This window comes from Rhagoletis pomonella, unplaced genomic scaffold (genome assembly GCF_013731165.1).
Source record: "Rhagoletis pomonella isolate Grant_MI unplaced genomic scaffold, Rhpom_1.0 Rhpom_scaffold_00005, whole genome shotgun sequence".
Classification (NCBI taxonomy): domain Eukaryota; kingdom Metazoa; phylum Arthropoda; class Insecta; order Diptera; family Tephritidae; genus Rhagoletis; species Rhagoletis pomonella.
In genome coordinates this window covers 1,673,354-1,680,283 of record NW_023458559.1, presented here as the reverse complement: position 1 = coordinate 1,680,283, position 6,930 = coordinate 1,673,354, and positions in this window count along the sequence as shown.

The window sequence follows — 6,930 nt, the reverse complement described above, 5'->3', positions numbered from 1 at the left end:
TAATTCAATTAGACTTTTTGCAACATATAAATCTCATAAGTTATTATTATATTATTATTATACGTGATTGTGCTCATAACACTACAATTTTATAGAATCTGATACAAGTCTACACCAGACTATGAAGATTTTATAATAATAATAATAATAGATTGGCGCTTATACATATGTTAGTGCTTGGCCGAGCTTCTCCTCCAAATTGTGGCGTGCACCCTGATGTTGTCACACAAAGGGGAGGGACCTACATTTTTACGCCGACTCCGAACGGCGATTGTATTTTTATGAGAAGCTGTTTTTCATGGCAGAAATACACTCGGAGGTTTGTCATTGCCTGCCGAGGGGCGACCGCTGTTAAGAAAAAATCTTTTTTATATATTTTTGCGATGGTGCTTTGACCAGGGATTGAACCCAGGCCCTGCGGAGTGTTAGCGCGCACTATAAGTCTATTTATTTTGATTGTTTTTGTTTATCGGCCTTTAAATTGTAAACTATGTAACTTTCATTTTATAAGCTCGAGGCCCAGAGAATACATAAAACACAGGTTTTAGTGCTTTAATTTTTAATATCGATATTTCGACCTCAATCTGAGGTCATTTTCAGGAACTCTTAGTTGTCGGTCGACCGGGTATGCTATTCATTTTGTTAAAAGTTGTTTATGTTACAACTTTTCTATAAAAGCGATAAATACATTAACATTTTTTTATCTAAGATTAACAAAGTTGTGGAAACCACCGTATCTGATTTGAAATTGTCTTGGATGGCATTGGAAAAAATAATTATTCAGAAAGGATTAAAAAGAAAACACACAACATGGTACTTTAGATGAGATTTTGCATATTTTAAGCTATTAAACATAAGTGGTTTTTGTAGTAAAGTTAAATAAATATTATTTGCGACGATAATACGAAGATTTTCCGGTCAAAAGTTTTAGCGTAGGATGATTTTTGACCTAGTTACAATTTTTAAGGATAATCGAGTTTTATTTTTAAATCCTGCAATAGAAGATCCCAATTGTACCTCAAACAGTTGTTTATGATAACAGAATAAGAATGCGAAGAAAAAATGGATGAACAAAGCCTTTTGGCTAAACCTTGCCCAAGCGAACCGTACGTGTAACGTGGCCAGTGTTTTGTGTAACGTTGCCAGTGCCCAAATTTTATGAGCAAAAATTGTCAAAAACCCTAAAGTTTACCACAATTGGGTAAGCAGATGACAACCTGCATTCATTGTAGATGACATACTGAAAAGCTAGCAATATTCGCTCACCCGTTTCGCAGAAATTTCAAACTTTCTGACACAACCCATCATTAAACTTCCAAATAGTGTAACGTAGCCAGTGCACATTCGAATGCCTATAACTTTGAAACCCGAAGCATTATTAAAACCTTTCTTTTACAGATACATAGATTGGACCGTGCGTGATCATATCACTTAAAAAGCCCAGTTGGTTTTGTGTTATTTAGTGGACAATTGATTCATACTTTAGAAAAAATGTGTACGAATGTAACGTAGCCAGTCAAATAATCGGCCTTATGCATACATGATTTTTGAAGTATGTTAAACTTTATATTAGGTCCATTCTTTTGCAACCGAGCCACAAAAGAACACTCGCTTAAATGACGAAATACACGCAAAGCAACAACACAAACTCGGCTATTTATCCGAGTTCAGTCAGGTCGGTTAAAAAAATACGCGACCTGAAGAGTAGTGTTGTTAAGTGAAAAAACTGCTCTATTGTGAATTCTAATGGGAAAGTGGAGAGGGGAATTTTTGTTTTCGTATATACATGTTTTATGTTTTAAATAAGTATATATATTACGCAAATACCTCGCATAATTACTAATTTCTATTGTTTTTTGTGTCTAAATCCCGTTGAACTAATCACATGATTCTTGCCAGCTACCAGCAGGGTTGCTTAAGTAGCTAAGAGGAAATCTTACCCGAGTTGAGCGTTCTTTTGTCGCTCGCTTACAAAAACATGCAGTTAATATTACATACGTGCATACACACGTACATACATATGTACATATCTAAGTCCTGAATTGTACAAATGAATTTGCTATTGTAATACCCTTATGTTTGAATTGTTATTAGTATGAACTACTTATACAATTGATTTGCTAGAGCAGAAGTAACAGTAGGCGGGCTTGCAAAATAGTATAAAAGCAGCGGCGCTGGCAAATAGAAAGAGGATTTGAGCCTGAGTAGCCAAAGAGGAAGGTATACAGTCGGCTGTGTAAAACGACCACTAAGGTAGCAACCGGCAGTGACCACTTCAGTTGCTTAAAATTAGTCTACTAGGTATACAGTCGAGTCGTGTTAAACGTTCGACGAAGCAAGAGTAGTGCGTATTTCCACTATTTTTAAGATATTTATACAAGAGCAGAGCGAAGAAGATAGAACCAGCTAGGTATACAGTCGAGTCGTGTTAAATGTTCGACGAAGCAGGAATAGTGGGTAGTGAACACTTCCACTATTCAGGAACAGGGAAATAATTGTACAACACGAAAGTGAACAAATAAAGCACAGTAAGAATTAAGTCGGAGCCAAGTGATCTTTTTATTTCTTATAAGTGGACCCATCGCTGAGTTATACCCTAGATATAAACCCGAAGACGGGGTTCGTTACAGAACTTACTAGCTTTTACCCGCGGGTTTCACCCCACGTCAGAGGGAATTAAAGGGGTCATGTGACTTGTGGTTCCGAAGTTAAAGCTGATAAAAAATTCCAAGCCTATGTTAAGTGCTACGCCCCCTTTTACAAACTCATTTATATATGGTCGTCCAATCATAGTTGCTTCATCGTCACAATCATGATGCAACGATTACATGACGACTACACTTTCGCCGCGTCTAAAATTCACTTGGAGTAGGTATTTTGGTTGATATTTTCGTGATATATTTACAAAAACCTGCAATTTTTAAAATATAGACTGTGCTGCAACAATTCTAGACATCATTTTTCAGTAATATCTCTTCTTTTCTTTTCCTGAAATGTGTTTTGGGCATGCACACAGAGAGTTTTTACAATTTCGTCATAATTTATAGTTAAAACGCTCACATTTATTGAGTTTTAATGCAATTATCCACTTTTTAATAATTTCCACAGATTTTATGCAAAAAATGGTATTTTTTTGCAATTTTAATGCAAATATTAACTTTTTCACTAATTTTTCCCAATAAAATGTAAACAAACAATGCGTGCCCAACGATTAACAAACGACAGTGCCGTACTTATCCGTTTTTGCATCTTCTACGATTTGCCGATAACTAGCCGATAACGACAAGTGTGCCAATCTCCTTTGAAATGCATGTGCTCGGCTCAAAATTTCAGGGCGAGACGATAACGCAACTATGATTTGACGACAAGTGTGCAGATAGCCTTAGCAGAAGCACCTACTATAGATATGTCTGCTTACTAAATGTCATGTTTATGTGACTTGTGGTTCCGGAGTTATAACTGGTAAAATATTCCGCCCCCTTTCACAGTCTCATTTATATATATACCTTACTATATGCAACTACCATAGATATAGCTGCATACCAAATTTCAAGTCCATGTGACTTACGGTTCCGAAGTTAGAGCTGATTGAATAATTCACGCTTATGGGAGATGCCACTCCCCCTTTTCCAATACCGTCAATTTTTTCCCATGAGTATGGAATTAATTTTATTTATCTCGACAGCAAGTTCCAATGCTCTACCACAAATATTTTAAGAGATATACAACATGAAAATTTTAGTTAGTATAGGAGGTGCCACGCCCTCTTTTCCAGTACTGCCCATTTTCCTCTATGCCTATAACCTTCCCGGGGTAAAAGCAAATAAGTGTTTCGTGCGATTCCGTGCCGCGGTTCAGAAGCTATAAGGTAATAAACAAACAGACATTCACATTTATATGTACAGACTAGCGGTACCCCGGTGTGCTTCTCTACACCAAATATTGAAAAATATTGAAAAATTAATGAAAAATCCTGCACGTCGTACTTCCTTTTGTTGGAAGTGCTCCTCAACGGTTTGCGATCTTCTTTGCGTTAACATCATGTTCGCATGACGCGCACGTCGACCTATATTTTAACGACTGGCTCGTGGTGGATTTCTTGGACGCTGTGATTCTACAGCTGTATTCTGCGCATACCGTCCACGTCTTACTTCATTTTGTTGGGAGTGCTCCTCAACATTTTGCGATCTTCTTTGCGATAACATCATGTTCGCAAGACGCGTACGTCGGCCTATATTTGAACGACTGGATCGTGGCATTTTATTCAATAGCGAACGAAAAACTCAATGCATAGGAACGAATTCGATAAATCGTATGGTAAACGCACTTTTTTTAAAATAATCAAATGAAATTCACAATCGACAGTAAAAGAGCACTTGAAAAAACTTCATTCGAAGCCAAAGAACACAACACAGCCACAATTTTCCACAATGGTTTTGTTCACTATAAATCAATGAGGAGAAATACCTGCATGGAAAATTTCCAGTGTACTCAAACTTTGCGTACGAAACGCTGCAACAAATTTGTGCAAAAATATTGAAATTGACGAAAAAAAAAATAAAATGAAATATGAATTAAGAACTATATTAAACAAACGTGTTGATTCTCCGAAGTCCAAAATAGAAAGACCGAATATCAATGTACACCACCTTTTCGATAATACGATGAAATGACAGATATGTTGTGTTGTGGTGACTTTCATTCCATTGGCTCTACAAAATCCCTATTGAAAAACTTGCAGCCATGTTTATACTTGACTTAATTTATCCGAAGAAAAAATAATCACAGCACATTATAGCAACAATTTTTCACTATGTTTTCGATTTTTCATGTATGTGCTGTTGTACCATATACGTGGTTCATGTGACAGACATAAACTGTCATATATCATGAACCGCTGGACCGACTTCGGGCCCACTTCACATAACCCATCTGCATGAATCCGAATATACCGTTTAAATTTGGTAGAATTCGTGCACTTATTTTTTTATTTAAGATGGGAGGTGCCACGCCCCCCTTTCCCAATACCGCACATTTTTCTCCATGAGTATGGAATTATTTCATATGTCTCTATACCAATTTCCAGTAATCTACTACAAATATTTCAAGAGATATACCAGATGAAAATTTTTATTAGTATGGGTGGTGCCACGCCCCCCTTTCCGAATTCGGGGAAACTTAACACAAACCATCTGCATAATAGCCCGACTATGCCGTATAAATTTGGTTGAAATCTTGCACTTATTTTTTATATATAAGATGGGAGGTGCCACGCCCTCTTTTCCGATACCGCCCATTTTTCTCCATGAGTATGGAATTATTTGATATACCTCTATACCAACTTCCAGTACTCTACCACAAATATTTCAAGAGATATACAACATACAAATTTTAGTTAGTATGGGAGGTGCCACACCCCCTTTTACGAATTCGGGCAAACTTCACATAAACCATCTGCATGATAGCCTGAATATGACGTAAAAATTTGGTTGAATTCGGTGAAGCCGTTCTCAAGTTATAAGCTCACACCAAAAACGTGTACTTATTTTTATACATAAGATGCATATGCCACGCCCCCTTTTCCAAATTTGGGCAAACTCCACATAAAATATCTGCATGATGGCCCGAATAAGCTATATAAATTTCGTTGAATTCGGTGAAGCCGCTCTCAAGTTATAAGCTAACTCACTAATTTTTATATATAAAATAGAGGCGCCACGCCCCCTTTTCCGAATTCAAGCAAACTTCACGTAAACCATCTGCATGATAGCCCGAATATGCCGCATAAATTTGGTTGAATTCGGTGAAGCCGTTCTCAAGTTATATGATCACACCAAAAACGTTCACTTATTTTTATATTTTAGTTAGTATGGGTGGTGCCACGCCCCCTTTTCCGAATTCGAGCAAACTTCGCATAAACCATCTGCATGATAGATCGAATATGCCACATAAATTTGGTTGAATTCGGTGAAGCCGTTCTCAAGTTATATGGTCACACCAAAAACGTGAACTTATTTTTATATATAAGATAACTACATATTTGTTTTTTTTTTATATATTTTTTGAGTTATGTCTGCGAATTGTCACTGTCGGAATGTGAACTTTCATCTGATTCATCAGTCGCAACTCTTGGGTAACTATGACCATTTTTTCGTACAGACTCTGCTTGATATAATATGGAATTTGACATTGGTGCAAGGTCGTGCAAAGTCTGGCTTATGTAGTATCTAAAAGAAGATATCATGAAGAGCTTCACAAAAAAGCTTTAAGAAAAATAGATGACAATACAGTGTTTAGATTGCCCAAAAAAGTTCGACTTTGTTCACATTTTTTGACGAAAAAACGCCTAAATTTGACACATTACTCTAGCTACGTCCCTCATCACATATTAACTGTTTTCATTTCATAAAAAAGAGCATCGTTTTCTATGCCAAATACATTCTTTTCAGCGTTCTGGCACACCACTGTGATAAACAACACACCACATTTTAAAAATGTTTATTTGATTTGTGTAATTTTAAGAAAACATTTGAACTGCAAAAAAACTACTAAAGTGGGCTCTAAAACACCAAAGGATATTTTTTTCTATGTAATTGGACATTTCTTAACAAGTTGGAATTATCAAAACATCAAAATTCCACTTTGATTTTATTCCCGGCTAATGTCGTCATATGGTCTATTTTGCGTCATGTGCCTGTATTGCGCGATCGCGGAAAGTAGTGTACACAATTTGCTCAACAGAAGAAGTATGACTAGCATTTGCACTCGCGATGAAGAGTGGTGGCTTTGCGCGGAGAGAGATAAGCATTCTACTTTGGAGTAGAGCAGTGATCGGACTTCTACCACATTGCGGTAAATCTGCCACTTTTTTGAGCATCTACCACATCTACCACACAAGGTCTGTAATCTACCACATATTCGTATTTTTTA